General features: G+C 42.4%; 1 protein-coding gene across 10 annotated transcripts in view; it reads right to left on the bottom strand.

Moving 5' to 3' along the window:
* The window catches only part of nfixb (nuclear factor I/Xb), a 175,881-nt gene that overhangs the window by 37,880 nt on the left and 117,190 nt on the right, over positions 1 to 20,811 (bottom strand). The window lies entirely within an intron of this gene.

Here is a 20,811-nt window from a genome sequence, read left to right as displayed (position 1 = left end):
GCAGCTGGGAGGGGTGAATGCTTCCCATGATTGACCCCTGCTTGCCCCCCCTACTTCAAAAAGTGCACCTGAATATTTTAGTTGGATTACATCATGTAGTGAAGGAGGGTTCCAATATATCCAATAGTTACTCAAACACAATTAACTAATTAAGAGCTTTATCCAAACTGCGATATTTATTTAAGGTAAAATGTGTGTGAATACATTTGTTTGGTACGGATTCCCTCAAAAAGCAATAAGGATCAATCCCTCCTGCAGCCTTATTGCAGCATCTATCAAAATAAAGGCCTTTTTCCTTAATCTTGCTCAGATGGCTCCTCATTTATAGTCTATTTTTTGACAATATTCAATTAAGTAATGTCGTGTTAGTGTCTCTTCCTGGTTTGAAACGCTGCATTGCACTAAAGGGATGTCATGACTTTAAAAGCTTTTCTTTTCTTTGTCTTTTAATGCAGATTACTGAGGAATAACTCAGTGTGTCAATGTTTTACAACAAGCGTTAGAAGCCAACAGTGGTTTATCGACACTGTATCGACGTTGATGTTCACAGTCAAAATAAAGTTGTAGCTTAGCATCTCAAAATGAATGTGTGGGACATCTTTGCTCCAACTTGTTGTGTTTCTATCAGATTTACATTTGACATCTTTTTGTTGCTGCTTTTAATTCTTATGTTTGAATCAATATGTGTGTTTTCTTGTAATACTTCAACTTCTTATATTATTCTGATTTTGTATTATACATTATTTTTCCACGTGCACGCTCCCTGCTCCAGAGTCGGGAAAGTTCAATAAATGTTCCATAAGCAGAGTTTTGGACTTTTGCTTGTAACAGAGTATTTTCACACCAACATATCGCTTGATATTTGAGCAAAATGTGTGGTTACTGCTTCCTCCTCTGCAGGGTTTTCTGTGTCGGGACGGATTTTCCCTCCGCGCTATATTTGCCTAGCTTCCGTCTCCACGCCCTACCTATTAAACTTTCCACTCCCGGCTCTCCCTCTGCCCGAAAACACCGCTCTCCCCGTCTTTGTTCCCACGGTGTTCAGAGAGAAACAGTTTCTATCTGTCAGTGAGCGGCGGCTGTGTAACGTCATGTGACAGCAGCGTGGTGAGATGAATTGTGAGAGGATGAGTGTGTGTGTGTGAGTGTGTGAACGGGGGGGGGGGGGGGGGGTATATAAATACAGCCTGCATGTGTGACTGAGTCTATATGTTTACGTGCAAAGATTTTCCTGAGAGCACATGTTGGAGATAAGCGTGGAAACATCTGTGAGTGACAGCGGCGGCGTGTGGGCGGGCTCTCTTTTATTAGCATCATGGGGGGGGGGGGGGGGGGGGGGGGGGGGGTCTGCAGCGCTATCAGCCGTCACAGGATACATAATGTGAATTATAAGCTCAGAAATGTGATGCACCCTCTCTAAAAATCAGAGATGACAGATAATAAATGACACATTTGATTTGCTTTAACCTCATTTTATGTTCTGCATGTGTTTGAGTGAACATGTGATCTGTTTGATTTTTCCATTTCAAAATGTGTCAAATAAATCAAATTAAAGGCCGTGTTTCGAAGCCCTGTACAGGGAAGGCTTCACCCTTTAATTCATCCAGTGCCAATATCCATTTTATCCAAATATGTATTGCACTTCATGTCTTATGTTCAATATTTGTGTTTCATTTAGTTTGACATTTTTAATGATGTTCATTTGATTTGATAAAAAATGTATTTTTACTTTCACTTTTATTTTTTTGCACATTTATTTATTCTTTATTTATTCTTTTATATCCTATCTGTTAAAAAGATATTTACATTTGTTTATTTGTAGCTGCACATTTGAGCTCTAACTTGTTACGACTCTAAAGATTTGTATTTTTTGCACATTTTTACTTTTAATGTTTGTATCAATGATTGTATTCCTTTTGAAAAATATTCACTTCTTTTTTTCTACAAATATCAGTATTTTATTTTATTTTTTGCACCATCCTTTTTATGTTTCTATAAATATTGTGACAATATATTTAATATATTTATGTTCCTGAGTCTGGAGGTTCAATAAATTCAGGAGGAATATTTCTGCCTTGCACATCTGTGTGTGTGTGTGTGTGTGTGTGTGTGTGTGTGTGTGTGTGTGTGTGTGTGTGTGTGTGTGTGTGTGTGTGTGTGTGTGTGTGTGTGTGCCGCCTGGCCCGAGCCCGGTGCCAGCGAGGAGCAGGTGTGTATGTGTGTGTGTGTGTGTGGGGGGGGGGCTGCGTTGCCCATCTGTGAGTCCGTCTGTGAGCCGCCTGCGCCAACACAGAGCCGGGGGGGTGAGAGAGGGGTGAAGGGAATCAACCATGGGAGAGAGAGAGGACGGCAGGGGGGGAGAGGGCTGGCCCGATGCCCATGTAACCCCCCATACATACACACACACACACACACACACACACACACACACACACACACACACACACACACACACACACACACACACACACACACACACACACACACACACACACACACACACACACACACACACACACACTCTGCCCTGTTTCTTTTATCTGTGCTCTGATGTGCAGGGGGGACGGGGGGCTCTGCATGTTCTCAGGGTGGAAACTGTAGGGCTGCTTTCAACCATTCATATTATTTACTACAAATATTTCATGTTCAATAAAGAAAAGTGATGCAAAATGTGCAAAAAACCCGATCAAACTGACGGCTGCTGCCATCGATCATTAACAACACTCAGGTTTATCCACAGGTAGGTTTCCCTTCCATCATTTGATCCAAAAAATGGTCCATCCTACTTTCTCAAAGTCCAACGTGACGTCTTTAAATCCCAAAACTCAGAAACACTTATTTTATTAAGAGATAAATCAGATAAAAGCAACACTCATATTTCAAAGTAAGAAATCAGTATTTCCTTACTTAGTAATGAATCATCTTCAAAATGAACTGAATAGTTGGGGATGAGGTTTATTTGACTACTTTTTTGCAGAAAGTATTGTATATATAGTATGTGTATATTTTAGATCAGCTTTTTGAATCTATACAATATCAAAAAAAGGGATAAATGTCCATCATCATCACAGTGGAGCTTTTAAGATGGAGTCTTCAAAAGCCTTGTTTTGTACGTCCAAAAATAAAAACGTATTCACTTTTTTAGGAGATAAATCAGAGAAAAAGACGGAAATTCTCATATTTTTGAGGTATTTTCTGCCATTTGTGCAAAATAAATTACATTCACGGTCAACAAATGAGTGTCCAATAATGCTTTTGTTGTTCTTTTAAAGCGTTAGTCAGAAAATGAGGTTTAATTCTTTTATTTTCACTCCTCTCCACCAGTACCAGTGAGCTGCACACAGAGGTGTAGTTCCTCTTCTCACCAGCAGGTGTCACTTGTTGGCAGTGGGGGAGCAACACATGCAAAAGAGATCTGAGAAATGGAGAAAAAGGGGGGAGATTTCTGACATGGTTTTAGCATGAAGGGAGGGTTGGGTGAGGGGAGGTGAAAGCTCCCTGGAATATCTTGATTCACGTATAAAATACAAAGTAATCAACATTTCAGCAGAAAATCTGTCAGAGTTTCTCTTTATTCTGCAGGTCTTTTTCATTTCCATCCCAGAAAACGTGGGAAATTAGTGTTTTTCTGGGTTTTCCCTCCTGTTATGTTCCTGATCACATCCACAAAGCGTGCTCCATATAACCTCTGAGACACACACTGAGACACACTTTGAAATGAAAGGTTTTTGCAGGATTTGTTGTGTATTAAACTTCATATGGTAACATGAGGGTGCACAAAGAAGGACGTAAACACAAACCTTGATGCACTCATACGTTTCCCCTTGTGTGTGTGTGTGTGTGTGTGTGTGTGTGTGTGTGTGTGTGTGTGTGTGTGTGTGTGTGTGTGTGTGTGTGTGTGTGTGTCATGTGATGCCAGTCAGTGCCAGGGAATGGGGAAGCGGAGGAAGGGGATTAATGGGCAGAAGTGGAGACAAGAAAACAGCAACAACAAGTGAACGAGAGAAAGAGGGAAACCATTGTGTTTTGTTGATCGAGTTATGGATTACTTATCTACCAGCTCCGTATTTCTTTGGATCTGAAGCTGTACCTGACTGTTTCCCTGGGAGAACTTCATGGTGAACCCAATGAGAGTAACTTTTATTCTGAGAAATCAGGATATTATTACATTTTAGACGAAGAAAACTGTATTTTCTCTCTTTTTTTTACCATTGATGTGCACTTATTTTATTTCATACCGTGTGCTTCCCTCCTTATTTAATATAGTAGTCCATAAAAGATGTCTGATTATTAAGTTGCAGGGTCTTGTTTTATCTCTCCAAACCCCCAAATATATTCCTTTTATCCCGAGATAAAACAGGAAATGATTGTATTTTATAAGACTGTATTTCAGAGGAAAGGTCGACAATAAAGAGAGGAAGAAATGGAGACAAGAAAAACACCAGAAAGAAGTGAATGAGAGAGAGAGGGGAGGGGGGGAGAGAAAGAGTGAGGGAGGAGGGGGGAGACTCTGTTATGGGGGAGGGATTGTGAGAGCTGTGGGAACGTTTCCCATTGCCAAGAAATACGTGAGCAGGGAGAATAAGAGCAGGGGGAGAAAGAAAGACTTGTTGGCATGGGATGGAGGTAAAGGGGAGGGGGGAGGGTACAGTGGGCACCATCAGCTCTACGTGTGGTGGGGGGGGGGGGGGGGGAAAGCAAACACCAGCATCGTTTTGTAAGTGGCCAAATATTCCTTCACCCCCCCATTAATAAATCCCACATGAAGGTAAGAGAGGCTGTGATGGAAAGGGGCGGGACATAGCGAGCTGTCAATCAAACCACCACCAGCAGGAGAGCGTGACCTCAAGAAATTTGGCTTTTGTTTTACGACCAGATTTGCAGTGGATAACATCTTTACGAGGAGATGAATGTGAGAAAAAGCATGATGTTATGATATTAAAGAGGAGGAAACTGCACTTTCATTATTTCATTATGCTTCTTTATGTTCACTGACTTCATAATGAGGCAAGAAAGTGCAAAATATAATCAAATCTGCTCGTTATTAAATGGATTTAGTCATTTCCTTTAATAAATTGTCAGAAAATAGTATCATATTAATCCAAACCCCAAAGATAGTCCCTTTATTAGGAGATAAATCGGAGAAATGCAGGATATTATCATATTTGAGACAAAGAAAACTGTATTTTCTGCTGGTATGCTTCTCTGACTTTTGTAATACGAGCCAAAAATGTGTAAAATACAAAAAGCTAGAGCTGCAACCATTCACTACCTTTTGAATAGTGTGTATTATCTGTATTTAGTTACCAAAACCCCAAAGAAAGTCATTTTATTAGGAGATAAATCAGAGAAAATGATCACATTTCAGAGGAAGAAACGGTATTTTCTGCCATTATTCTCCTCTTACTTATTTTCTACTATTTACAGTAAGTGCAACTATTCATTTTGATTCTGTTGAAGTGTGTAGTTTCCCTTTAAGAACCATTTGCAGCAGATCTAGCTCTCAGATTTGGCGTATTGACCACCTTTCAAAATAAAGGTCTTACAGATAAACACTTCAAATAAAGATAAAGTGAGCTGAGAGCACGGGTCAATCCCTCTACCTGCTTTTGGGAGTATGTCATAATCGGATGAGCATAAATAACAATGAAATATGTTTTTGTTAAAAGTCGTGGCAGTATTTTATCAGGAGGAGTAAATCCAAACGTTAAGCACTGTGTGATTTACGTCCAGGCTTCTCAGCAAACGAGGCTTTTTATTCTCCTTATGAAAGGATGTCGTCACTCTTCTCACGTGCCGTAATGTCAACATAATGCTCCCCAGATTACGAGGCGGCATTGTTTTCCCCTCACTGTATTTACAGCAGCCACTGAGGGTTTATTCTGGGGTTTGTGAACTATGCAAATAAATGCTCCAGAAATCTGTCCGGGGCTTGGAGGACGTGTTTTATGAGCGCTGTAAAACTCCACACAAACACATAAAGCTGGGCCTGTAAAAATAATGTGTGCTCTGCATAAATGCTCATTTGGACTAATGAATGAGGGGAGCGCTGAGCGGCCGTGTAAAACTCCACTTCCTCCCCGGGCCGTGCCAACACCGGCCTGATGAACGACGGCAGGATTTGTGAGTGTGTCAGGAGTGTGTTCTGTGTCGTCTCAGCGTTTACTTTACGTGCATGCTGCTCATATTTACACTTCCAGATGAACTAAGGACTGAGAATATTTCATGTTCACTAAAGAAAAGTGATGCAAAATGTGCAAAAAACCCGATCAAACTGACGGCTGCTGCCATCGATCATTACCGACACTCAGCTTTATCCACAGGTAGGTTTCCCTTCCATCATTTGGTCCAAAAAATGGTCCATCCTACTTTCTCAAAGTTCAACGTGACGTCTTTAAATCCCCAAAACTCAGAAACACTTATTTTATTAAGAGATCAATCAGATAAAAGCAACACTCATATTTCAAAGTAAGACATCAGTATTTCCTGCCACTTATTTAGTAATGAATCATCTTCAAAATGAACTGAATAGTTGGGGATGAGGTTTATTTGACTACTTTTTGCAGAAAGTATTGTATATATAGTATGTGTATATTTTAGATCAGCTTTTGAATCTATACAATATCAAAAGAAGGGATAAATGTCCATCATCATCACAGTGGAGCTTTAAGATGGAGTCTTCAAAAGCCTTGTTTTGTACGTCTAAAAATAAAATTCACTTGTTTAGGAGATAAATCAGAGAAAAAGCCAGAAATTCTCATTTTTTTGAGATATTTTTGCTCATATTTAAACTTTCAGATGAAACAAGGACACCGAGTGGGAACAGGAGCACAAAGATGGCTCAACATCGGCGACTGCTCCGGTAAACTCCCTGCTCTGAGAGTGTGTATTATTATTTAGTGAGTTTTCTTTATACTTTGTCAGAAATACTATATTAATAACCCAAACCCCAAATAAAGTATTATTAGGAGATAAATCAGAGAAAAGGAACTCAACATCTCATATTCCCGAGGAAGAAACTGTATTTCCTGCCATTATGCCTCTCTTTGTTACCATTTACAGTATGAGCACTTCATCGTTTCATTGGGCTGAGGTGTGTAGATTCCCTTTAAGCAGCAGATCTAGCTCTCAGATTTGGCGTATTGACCCCCTTCAAAGTAAAAGTCTAACGGATAAACAATTTAAGATAAAGACATCAGCAGAAATGGTGTTGAATCTAACATTACCTTACGTGCATGAAACAAGGACACCGAGTGGGAACAGATGATGGAGCACAAAGATGGCTCAACATCGGCTACTGCTCCGGTAAACTCCCTGGTCTACAAAAAAGTTATCAAAAATGCAAAATGGACTTGTGCAAAATCCAAATAACCGTGAACATACTTCCAAAGACCTGAATGAAGTAGTGTGGAGCTGCAGAGATTATTCTTTACACAAGTGCATTCGTCCAAATCGTGCAGCCGCAGGGTGAACAAGTGAACTTTAAAGGAGTGGGTTAAGAGATTTCTAACGTTGTACAGAGCCAGTTTCTTCCAGAGTATTTTCTTGCGGCTGACAGAGAGCAGAGAGCAGCAGAGGAGGCCTGAGAAAAAACAATCAGCCAAATGAGGACAGAGATAGAAAGACGACCTTTGACCACCAGCTGTCTGCGAGCCACCGCCCAGTCGCATTTGTCAGTCTGTGTCCCCGGACGAACCCGCCGGAAGGACAGTGGTGTGTGTGTGGAGTCTCCCAGTGTGTGTGTGTGTGTCTGTGTGGAGTCTCCCAGTATGTGTGTTTGTGTATGGAGTCTCCCTGTGAGTTCCCCTTCATGCGTAGCAACTGACTGCTATCTGTGTCAAAGCTGGCGTTATCTCTCTGGCTGATAAGGTAAGTAAACAACAAATGCGTCTCTGAATTTTTTTTTTCCTTCTGCTTCCACCAGATGTTTCCCCAGGATCGGGAACAGGGCACTGGGACAAAAACATCAGGCGAGTCCCAGGCTGCAGCTGCTGACACATGCCTGAAAGGGGAAGTCTACTACTGGAACACGCCTTTAGCTTAGCAGTGGTGAAGTCATGTGACCGTGCTGTAGTTCCTTTATAGCCCAACATTAGCCTCCTTTAGCTTAGCGGTGGTGACCTGAAGTCATGTGACCGTGCTGTAGTTCCTTTATAGCCCAACATTATATTGTTGCTTCAGAAATGATAAAGTGGTGGTAGTATGTGGAGATTATCCTGCTGAACTAAACGTGTAAGTATCAGAAACGTTTGTTTGACACAGAGATTATTTTCTGCTATAATCCAAAATCACATGGAGGAATCCCATTGGACCAGGGAGAGTGTGTACAGCACATACCATTAAGTATTCTGTGTTTATACGTCCACATGTGAATCTAAACACATGTCCATACATGACGTTCAGGATTAGCGTAGTTCAGACAGCTTAGAGCTCCACTCAGACTCTCCATCCGTCAAAGCTGATAATTGGAGATTTATTCCTCCCATCTATGTTTGAAAAACATATTCAATGAGCATCAGAGTTATGATCTCAAAACACAGCATCTGTGGGGCGAAACTGAACCCGTTAAAAAAAACAACAGGAGTTACACGTTATCTTAGAGACACTACATACTGATATACACCTGAACATCAGCAGGAGAGGACTCTTTAAAGTAGAGACTCTACATACTGATATACACCTGAACATCAGCAGGAGAGGACTCTTTAAAGTAGAGACACTACATACTGATATACACCTGAACATCAGCAGGAGAGGACTCTTTAAAGTAGAGACACTACATACTGATATACACCTGAACATCAGCAGGAGAGGACTCTTTAAAGTAGGGGCTCTACATACTGATATACACCTGAACATCAGCAGGAGAGGACTCTTTAAAGTAGAGACGCTACATACTGATATACACCTGAACATCAGCAGGAGAGGACTCTTTAAAGTAGAGACACTACATACTGATATACACCTGAACATCAGCAGGAGAGGACTCTTTAAAGTAGAGACTCTACATACTGATATACACCTGAACATCAGCAGGAGAGGACTCTTTAAAGTAGAGACTCTACATACTGATATACACCTGAACATCAGCAGGAGAGGACTCTTTAAAGTAGAGACACTACATACTGATATACACCTGAACATCAGCAGGAGAGGACTCTTTAAAGTAGAGACTCTACATACTGATATACACCTGAACATCAGCAGGAGAGGACTCTTTAAAGTAGAGACACTACATACTGATATACACCTGAACATCAGCAGGAGAGGACTCTTTAAAGTAGAGACACTACATACTGATATACACCTGAACATCAGCAGGAGAGGACTCTTTAAAGTAGAGACTCTACATACTGATATACACCTGAACATCAGCAGGAGAGGACTCTTTAAAGTAGAGACTCTACATACTGATATACACCTGAACATCAGCAGGAGAGGACTCTTTAAAGTAGAGACACTACATACTGATATACACCTGAACATCAGCAGGAGAGGACTCTTTAAAGTAGAGACTCTACATACTGATATACACCTGAACATCAGCAGGAGAGGACTCTTTAAAGTAGAGACTCTACATACTGATATACACCTGAACATCAGCAGGAGAGGACTCTTTAAAGTAGAGACACTACATACTGATATACACCTGAACATCAGCAGGAGAGGACTCTTTAAAGTAGAGACACTACATACTGATATACACCTGAACATCAGCAGGAGAGGACTCTTTAAAGTAGAGACTCTACATACTGATATACACCTGAACATCAGCAGGAGAGGACTCTTTAAAGTAGAGACTCTACATACTGATATACACCTGAACATCAGCAGGAGATGACTCTTTAAAGTAGAGATGCCAGGAAATTATGAAAAACACAGAAGGAGTGATGGAGGGAGAAGAATGGGCGAGAGGCCACAGGAAGACAGGAAGAGAGAGAGAGGAGAGGAGGGTGGACAGCTGAACTGAGATGATGATGTGATGTTTTCCATCATGTGTGTGTGTGTGTGTGTGTGTGTGTGTGTGTGTGTGTGTGTGTGTGTTCTCCTGAGGCCCCTGTGGAGCCCGAGGGCCCCTGATGGGATCTGGGAATGGATTCAGGTGAGGAACAGGTGGGGCCACGCATCAGAACTCATCCCACTGTAGTGTAAAGTAACTAAGTATTTACTAAAGCACTTTCCTTAAGTGCAGATTTGAGGAACTTTACTTAAGTACTTTTTTTCCTTCACCTTCATGTTCCACTAAAATGCAATTCCCCTCCTCAGATGTGTCTGACAGAGTTATGAAAAGGAGTTTTACGAACATTCAATTATTTTTCAAATTCATTTCAAACATTTAGAGTTTTACGTTTTACCTTTCATTTGGATTTTCCTGAATTTAATACTTTAAGTAAATCTGATTTACTTTTATTTGGGTACAATTTTAAATAAAGTGCTTTTACAGTTTAGTAACTTTAGAACCTGAAAACTACTAACGAGTCCTTTAACATTTTGAAGCCAATACTTCTGGACTTTTACTGGAATAAAAGTTCTGAGTACTTCCTGTAACCCATGTAGTGTGTGTGTGTGTGTGTGTGTGTGTGTGTGTGTGTGTGTGTGTGTGTGTGTGTGTGTGTGTGTGTGTGTGTGTGTGTGTGTGTTGTACTGTAAGCACACACAAGTGTATTCCTTGGATTAACATGTGACAGGCAGCCCCTGCTTGCCTCAGCTGTCACCAAGCAGCTAATTGAGAAATACTCCCAGATTTACAACACACACACACACACACACACACACACACACACACACACACACACACACACACACACACACACACACACACACACACACACACACACACACACACACACACACACACACACACACACACACACACACACACACACACACACGTGGCTATAGTACACACTACTGGTTGGATGATGCGCTGTGATATATAGAACCTGCCTCTCAGTCCAGATGGGGGGGGATTACGATGGGTCGGGGTCAGAAAGGTCGACGCTCGCAGAGTAAAGAAAATGACATATAAATGATTTCCGGTTGTTTGAGCTTCCTGGTATTCTGGTTAAACTCTTTACCACTGGACCAGGAGGATCTGTTGTGACTCTGCAGGTCATTATCAATAATACTGAATATAATTACAGCGTGCTTTATATATATATAAATACCTGCATGTTTCAAAAGGCATCTTATTAAAAGGACGCCGAAATGAAAATGAATTTCCCAATTTGGGATCAGTTAAGTTTATCTCATGAATTATTATTTAAACATCTATTTTATTGTACAAATATATCAGCACGTTTTTCTCCTTTTGGGTTTAATTTAATTTGTTTAAATTGTTATTATTATTTAGAAATGTCAGTTTTCTAACAGGATCTTAATTGTTCTCATTGTTAAGAAACAGCAACACATTGATTTATTTCAATCATTTCAAACCCTGATCTCACCTGTGTGTTAGAGACTCACAGCTGCTCTCTGAGTTTGTGCTGCAGCTGTGATGGAGCGCAGTTTATTATGGGATGGAGGCCCGGTGCTGACGGCCAAACTAAAAAGTTGTTTTGTGTCGGTCATAACAAAGAAGCACCGCATCAGTTCAAGATGCTCCGACCGGAAAACTCAACAAACAGAGAGGAGTTTTCTCCGAGCCGCGTGGCCTAAACAAACTGCTGAGGGAACAATGGGGAGGGGGGGGGGAGAAATGAAATGGCGTCTCTGTTAGTTACAGTCAGAGAGAGAGACTTCTTCCACTTTAATCAGAAGCAGAGAGACGCCTCGCAGTGGAAAAATCTCCAAGATAATCAAAGTTCACATGAGCAGAAGGGGGGGGGCAAACAAACAGACAACTACTGACGAACAGCTGCACAGAGAGGGAGAGAGGAGAGAGAGAGAGAGAGAGAGAGAGAGAGAGAGAGAGAGAGAGAGAGAAATGGAAAGTCCTCCTTTTTTAGTGCAGAGTGGAAATATGGTCCTCATTTCATGATTCAGTTCCCCCCCCCGCCTCCCTCCCTACCGTACTCCCTCGCTCGTCCCTGCAGCTGCAGCCTGGTTATAAAGCCTGTTAAAACACAGGAAACGCAGTAAAACAGAGCGAAAAATAGCAGGAGGGAGCGGGGGGGGACTCAGCGGAGAAGAGGAGCGTTACTCGGGCCGGTTCCTCGGAGAGTCTCTCTGCAGTTTAAGCCTTCATAAAGCTGCAGCTTGATGTGTGTTTAAAGCAGAAACAACTTTATACTGAGATGTTGACGAAGATTCACCATGTGTTCTTGGTTCTTCAAGTTACAGAGGCCTGTTCTGCTTTCTTCCCTCTCCTGGAGTGTGGTCTTTAGGTTTTAGTGCATGTAAATGGTCTGCAGAGGCTGAAATCCTTGTGTTTCAGCCGCCAGCAACACCTCCATTGGACTCCTTTGTTAACTTATAACAACATCTCTACAGAACACTCACGTTCCTATTGGTTAGCACATTGTATGTGATAGGCTAAGGGGCGGGACTAAGCCTTTGACCAATCACAACAGAGCTATCCGGCTAACCAATCAGTTTGGGGTACAGATGTATTTGTTGTTTGGAACTGCCCATAACTAAAATGTGGAGAATTTACTTCTTGTTAAAAATCTCTAAGTATTTTGGAAGTCAACGGCAAACAACTAAAACTTTCAACAGGTATATTTAGAAACTCCAATAAACAATTGAGCATGGTTTCTGTAAGGGCTCTACAGTTTTGAAAATGTATTTCAGAGATTTAATGTTAAAATCTCAGTTAATTTAGAAGAAAAATATAAAACATGCATTTACTTATTCCTCATTTTGAATTGTATTTATTTAGTATTATGTGTGCAGTTATTTATTTGGTCTGATTTCTGTCTCACTTTTACAAAAATTACACTTCAGATTCTTTTTGACTGATATTGAGATATTAACGGGAGTGTTCTATTTTTGACTCTTTGGGACTTCCAGTTTTTGCCAGAACACCATCAGCCTCCGTCCATCCTTCACTTTAATCTCACAATCATCTTCCTCATCTCCTCCTCATCCCTGCATTGCGTGAGCAATAAGACCACAACATCAAAGCTTCTTGTTGACAGTCTGAAAAGTGACGGAAAAGAGGGTGGTTTCATCCCGGTGTCCTCTCCCATGTCCTCCCCTTGTACAGGCCTAATCCCGCCGGCTTTACAATTCAAAACTTTCCCCCTCTGGCTCAGGACCTGCACCAGCCAGAAATTACAAAAAATGGTGCCCCTAAGATGCTGAAGATGTTGGCTTTTACAAACTTAACCCGCTGACATTGAACATCTCTGACAGAGAGGATCAACGATGCTGCCTTCACTGTCCTCGCATCACTCACAATATTTACATTCATGAGGTCCTACATAGATCCTTTGAGTAAACTGCAAATACACTGGTGCAGGGATGAGGTATTTTTGTGTTGGTCCCTGAAGGCAGCATCTCCCTGGTTCCATGTGATTTTGGATTATTGCAGAAAATAATCTCTCTGTCAAACAACCGTTTATGATACTTACACGTTTAGTTCAGCAAGATAATCTCCGCATATTAACACCACTTTATGATTTACAAAGTAGAAAGCTAATGTTGGGCTATAAAGGAACTACAGCACGGTCACATGACTTCACGTCTCCAGCGCTAAGCTAAAGGAGGCTAATGTTGGGCTATAAAGGAACTACAGCACGGTCACATGACTTCACGTCTCCAGCGCTAAGCTAAAGGAGGCTAATGTTGGGCTATAAAGGAACTACAGCACGGTCACATGACTTCACGTCTCCAGCGCTAAGCTAAAGGAGGCTAATGTTGGGCTATAAAGGAACTACAGCACGGTCACATGACTTCACGTCTCCAGCGCTAAGCTAAAGGAGGCTAATGTTGGGCTATAAAGGAACTACAGCACGGTCACATGACTTCAGGTCACCACCGCTAAGCTAAAGGAGGCTAATGTTGGGCGTTAGGGGTTAGACACTTGTTATTAAATCCACCAGTGGTGTATTTACTGATGTATTTTATGTTTTAGAACAAAACTTCAGCTTGTGTTAGCCACAGACCTTAATTCAGGCTAATAACGAAAAACACATTCAGAAAACCATTGACCTCCAGACCAGGGGACAGGAAGAGATGAAATGCTTCTAGCGTCTATGTATGTCTGTTTTGCCAAGAATTCTCATTCGGTGCAATAATCGTATCGCACTATATCGACTTGAATAACATTTTTCTAGCTTTGACCCTCTTTGTCGTGCCCGCCGAACCCGCTTCTTCTCCAGAACCCGTTCCCTCCCCGCTCGAGTCAGCGAGGCCGTTCATTATTTCAGATTTACGGTCTGTCCGTTTGGCCGGCCTCGAGGAGGAAATAAAATCCGGCTATTGTTGGCGCGGCCATCCGAACCCGAACCCCCTCCTCACACTCTATCACAGTTTTATATAAAGTCATATCAAATTAAATAATAAAAAACGATCCACTGCGTGCCAAGAACTCCACTTCATACAGCACACACACACACACACACCCCCCCTCTTCGGGAAACAACTCAATTCTCGCAAGTGTGTGTGTGTGTTCAAAGCAGTGCTCAGATACTTATGTTTCTCCTCCTGCCTGTGCTGCAGCTCCTCTTTTCACCCTCTGTCTGAAACCAGAGCCCAATCTGCTCTGATTGGTTAGCTGGCCGGCTCTGTTGTGATTGGTGAACCGGCTTACAGTTGTCCCGCCCCCTTAGCTTATCACGTACAGTGTGTTGGAGCGCTAGCCAATAGGAGCGGGGGTGTTCCATCGTGATGTCACTAGATTCTGGAATTTGGGATTTTAGCCTCAGCAGACCATTTACATGCACTAAAACAATAAAGAACACAATATACCGGAAAGGGAAAACCCTTTGTGTGTGTGTGTGTGTGTGTGTGTGTGTGTGTGTGTGTGTGTGTGTGTGTGTGTGTGTCTGTATTGACCCACATGTATCAGCCGGCTGTATTTTAAATGGATCCACAGTAATACTTAGTAATGATGGTTGCGTTGTATCGGGCCCCTTAAAGCCCTCCGTGCTCTCGGGCCCTTTGGGGATTTCAGTCATTTGAAAATATTTTAAAGAGGCCCGATTGCCCCCAGCTCAGCGGCTCAGAGAAGCCTTAAAACCCTGCGGCTAAACCCTGGGGTTATGTAAGGTAAAGCCCTAAAGCTCACCACGCCTGATGTTACATATTACTGTAATTGCAAATGAAAAAAACCCAGGGGCGGGGCGGGGGGTGAAGAAATGTAGCGAAAGAGGGGGACTTCAGGGGGAGGAACGAAGGGAGAGAGAAAAGGAAGTGAGGGAGGATGGATGGAGCTTCTTTAACACACTCTTTCTGCCCCCTAAGTTCTGCTGTCTCGTGCGACGCTCTCAGGGAAAGTCGGAGCCGTGCACGTCTGCATTTCTCATCCGTCCACCTTACATCGTCCGTCATCTCCAGCCCTCCAGAGGCTGAGCCGGCCAACATGTCCTGACACAAGCCTGAGAATATTCCAGGAAGAAGCCCACCATATCACTCTCTCTCCACTGTGTGTTGCTCCCATGTTTGTGTGTCTCTGTGAATGTGTGTGAGGGCGGATGAGGCTGTTATGATCAGGCGTTCTGATGCAATACATGGTGTGCAGATGTCAACAGCTTCAGTCACATGAGGAGTTTCTGTACGGCCTGCAGGGAACGTGGTTCTGACTGCGTAAGGAAAAGATAAACATGCAAAATTGAAGCTTTTAAAATCTCAAACGTGTTGATTCATCAAGTATCTTTCTTACCTTACTTTGAAGTAAGGTAAGTTTAGAGTTTTAGCATGTTGGTTGGTTTCAATATTGATTAATCTGTTGATTATTTTTCTAGATTGGGTCCATAAAATGTCACTTTTCAAACATTTTTTTCAGTCAAAAAAATATAATATATTCAATTAAATTTGTTTTTTCAATTTCTTTCCTTATTTAGATTATTTCATATTTTTTATATTATTTTATCTTTTAATTCTTGTTTTATTTTTTGTAATTTTGTATTTTTATTCTATACATTTGTATTACCTAATACGTTGAATCTCAGCGTCTTTGTATCTTTCGTTATGTGCAATTTAAGACGCATTCTGTGCATGAAAAGTGCTTTACAAATAACGTTATGTTATTATTATTTTACGCAGGAAATACACATATATTTAGAGGCAGAACAATAGCATTTCATCCATTTTTGCATGAAAAATAAGTAACCAAAGTAGAACATTTAATCATAAACAGCAGCTCTAATCACTAAGGTACTTCCTGTTAGGAGGATAAATGCAAGTACAACATTTCAGGGAAATCCATCCCATACTTTAGACATAACAGTGTGAAATGTGCCATTCTTACAGCCATGCAGATATTAAAAAGGAGATGTAAGTATTGAGTTAAAGTGCACAGAGGACTGTTAGAAAAGTCTTAAGGAACGCCTCTGGGAATCTTCCCAAACTGGGACCCACGCAGCCTCACAGCCCGCTAACCCAGTCTGTTGTTCGCCCATTAAACACCATAATGAAATCAAGCCTGCATTACCAGCGGCACCAGGGACGGGATTACACCTCGCTGTGGATTAGAGGGCCGTCGGCGCTGCAGACTGAGGAGCAGGGGTGAGGAGGGGAGGCTAAACGGAGATCCCTCACCCCTGTCTGAGTCGCTGGCCGCCATCCAAAAGGAGGCCTGTCGACAAAAGGGAGAGCAGGAGGAGGAGCAACTGAAACGTGCACCAGCAGTGTGACGGCTCGGGAAGTCAGGTAAACCGAGCCGCCGGCTTGTGTTGCTGCAGGATCAGGAGATCAATGCAGGTTAGTGAGCAGGACGACCCGACTACAGACAGGGGGGACGGGTATAGAAGGTGATATGTCCAGCAGTGGCTCAGTCAGTAGGGGCTTGGACTGGGAATCGTAGGGTCACCGGTTCAAGTCCTCGAACAGACTTGAGAAAATATGGAAAGTGGACTGCTACTTGGAGAGGTCCCAGTTCACCTCCTAGGCCCTGCTGTGGTGCCCTTGAGCAAGGCACCGGACATCTCCAATCCCCCCTCCCCATTGCTCCCCGGGCGCTGCACGATAGCTGCCCACTGCTCCCAGTACTAGGATGGGTTAAATGCAGAGGACACATTTCACTGCTCTGCAGGGTTTCATCCTCTGATTCTATTCTATATTTACTGGTTTAGATCTCCTGAGATGGCTCAAGATATTCTCTAAAAGTTTAGGATGTTTGATAAAAATGTCCTGTGTCCTTCGTCCGTCTACCGTGATACCATGCCACTACCATTGGACCACCATTGGAGCAGTCCCAACACCATGAACCGTACACATTTGGAGAAGGGAACTAATTGATGAAGAAATGGGGTTAGGGAAAAGTTCAAAGGCTGCCTGAGCATTGAGTAATGTGGGCTTTATTGTACGTTTCAGAAAGTGTCCTTAATTCATCTGCGAAGTTGTCCTGTTTTACGTCGTTTTAAGAGACACTTAAAGACCCTGATTGAAAATCGAACAGTCCACTTTTGCCTCATTGGTTCTGCCTGTCTCAAATCTCTTTTGGTACCAGGGTCTTTTCCCTATTTGGTTTAAATAGCTGTAAACAAGGCCTCGGTGTAAGCAGGACTCGTCGTAATATAAATTAGGGTTAGGTCATTGGCGTAGAGTCTGGCTTCGTCGTAGCTTTGAGGTTTGGCATTTTCTAAATCTGGAGTAAATTCTATCAGATTGGCTATTTAGAAACGTTTGGTTTTCGTGCCAATTAGTGACACTATGCTTTGACCAATCAGTATGAGCTCAAAGGAACCTCAGACCCAAAAAAGAGAGCAGAAAAGTGCCGTACAATGTAGTGATTATGTAGTAACAAAGCTTCCATAAACCCTCTGTGCAATGCCTTCCTTACAGTATGGCATTAATATAAGAAATAGCATATCTTATCAGCTCTATCTGCCCTGCTCTGCTTCACCTCAGCCAGTGCATCATCCTGAAACTCGACCCTGCTCTTTTGCTTCTTTGTCTTTTCCACCAGAACCAGGGCCAACATGTGATTTCACTTATCCTCCAGTGAAATCACAGCACAGAAGAACAGAGTAATGGTCATCTCTTCCCTCCCCTCTCTCTCTCCTCACCGTGGCACGGCTTGATGGAGGAATCTGTATGTTTGTCCTAAGTTTCTAATTCCACGGACGAAAGAAAAAAAGAAACGTGGGGATGTGGTCGCCACACCGTAAAAAATGCAACCCAAGCAGTAGGAACAAAAAGAGGATGAGTTTCTGTTTGTTTGTCTCAAGGCAGGAAAGAGAAACTGCTGCAGGGATTCTCATGCTGGGTATTGAAAACAGGAGACTTCATATGTAGTTGGCTTTTTGCTGAAGGCAGCAAAAAGCCAATGCAGAAAAATAATCTAAATAAAAAAGTTTGTTCAGCAGGAAAATCTCCACATATTTAGACCACTTTATTAGTGAACAACCTAACGTTATGCTATAAAGGAACTACAGCACGGTCACATGACTTTACATCGATCTAATGTTGGGCTATAAAGGAACTACAGCACGGTCACATGACTTCACGTCACCACCGCTAAGCTAAAGGTGGCTAATGTTGGGCTATAAAGGAACTACAGCACGGTCACATGACTTCACGTCACCACCGCTAAGCTAAAGGAGGCTAATGTTGGGCTATAAAGGAACTACAGCACGGTCACATGACTTCACGTCTCCACCGCTAAGCTAAAGGAGGCTAATGTTGGGCTATAAAGGAACTACAGCACGGTCACAGGACTTCACGTCTCCACCGCTAAGCTAAAGGAGGCTAATGTTGGACTATAAAGGAACTACAGCACGGTCACATGACCTCACGTCTCCACCGCTAAGCTAAAGGTGGCTAATGTTGGGCTATAAAGGAACTACAGCACGGTCACATGACTTCACGTCATCACCGCTAAGCTAAAGGAGGCTAATGTTGGGCTATAAAGGAACTACAGCACAGTCACATGACTTCACGTCTCCACCGCTAAGCTAAAGGAGGCTAATGTTGGGCTATAAAGGAACTACAGCACGGTCACATGACTTCACGTCTCCACCGCTAAGCTAAAGGTGGCTAATGTTGGGTTATAAAGGAACTACAGCACGGTCACATGACTTCACGTCACCACCGCTAAGCTAAAGGTGGCTAATGTTGGGCGTGATGACGTTTAGTCGTCTCATTTATACACTTGTCAGCAGCCTCCGTTTTTAAAATCACCATATTTATATTTACTGACGAGAGAACAAAACCTTAACATTTCTTCAGCTTCCAGTAAATGAAAGAAACACTTTCAAAGAACCATTGACCTCCAGACGAGGGAACCCGGTAGTGCTAAGACATATTCCTGCATTACTCTAAAGACTCAATGCTTCCTTTCCTCTGTTAACAAACCTCCAGAGTGAAGCATTGGTCATTACAGTTGATTGCTGTCTCTGAGGCTTGCACAGATATGGTTTCCCCAGATGTGCAAACACGCGCAGCCAGCTCGGTGAACAGATACCCCTTGCATCCCCGTCCTAACAACATCTCTTTGTGCACTTTACTGTTTCCGCAGAGGGTCTGCTGCTGTCTTCAAGCTACAGTAACGGTGATCAGAGAACCCCACTGCGCTCTGGTCTCTCTCCGTCATCTCCTCTCGTCTCTTCTGGGCGTTTATGAGACACTGAGGCGCAGTCCTACATCTGCGGCAGCCATCATCTCGTGAGGAAGGGTCAACAGATCTGTTTGGAACGATCCGTGAAAGGAACGGCTATGATGTGGGATTCGGAAGAAAAAAATACGGATGAAATGCGATCTATTTCTCGAGATGGAACTTAACGTCGGGCGAAATGTGTTGTTCATCTCCCCAAACGCGTTCAAGTCGAGGGAAGTCTCAGCGGGAGGAAAAGCTTTTGCCTGAAAAAATTCATCCCAGAGAGAGAGAGCGAACAGACAGCCAAAGAAGACTAGAGCCAACGATCCAATCATTGGAGGCAGGAGAGTTTCAGAGTCCCCAAAGAGAGGGGTTTCCAAACCAGCGTACAACAAAGCATTAAGACCCTCTCCGAGTTATCGTTTCTGAATGTTTTCGCATTAGGGATTGATGTGATCCTAAAGCTGATCTCCTCTGGTCACATCAGTGTTTCTATCTCTGTATTTTTGATAGATTCATCTGGTTAGAGGGTTCCTGGTACAGCCCGCACCATCAGTTAGTTGAAACACTCATCCATAGCGAGGCAATATAGGTATCTTAAATATTGACACCACATCGAATCGAAGCCTTGTGAATCCGAATGGACTGAACATAAATCCCTGTCATGGAGATAATGTGTATCAGGATTATCTAAGAGGTGATCCCGGGGCATAAACGTCTCCAATGTAACTCTGAATTTGATCTAGTTTACGGTATACATCCAAGGAGCAAATCCAGAACCAACCTCATTATTTTTGTTGGGTTACAAATGTCTGAAAAGCCTGCCCTTTTGAGAAGATACTGACGAAAAATATAATTATGCAAGTTAGCAGCTGGAGGATGATGCCAAAGGAAATATTTGAACATGTAAGACAAAGACCATCTTTTTTATCCAACTCACAGAGCTCAGGTTAGCTAGCTTCAGCTGGTATAACGTTGTACTAACGGTTGTCTTTTTATCATGCTTATAGGTAAACAACAAGAAATGAGGAGTTTGCTTTTGCAGACTTCTGTCTGAACTCAAACTCTCTCAAAGATTACTTGGACATTTAATGGGGAATTGTCACCAATTTTGTGAACTGCACATGTGGCGAGTCAGGACAAGAATGAGATAAATGCAGACTTAGTAG

This window comes from Eleginops maclovinus, chromosome 16 (assembly GCF_036324505.1).
Source record: "Eleginops maclovinus isolate JMC-PN-2008 ecotype Puerto Natales chromosome 16, JC_Emac_rtc_rv5, whole genome shotgun sequence".
Taxonomy (NCBI): domain Eukaryota; kingdom Metazoa; phylum Chordata; class Actinopteri; order Perciformes; family Eleginopidae; genus Eleginops; species Eleginops maclovinus.
This window is presented reverse-complemented; position numbering and strand designations above follow the sequence as displayed.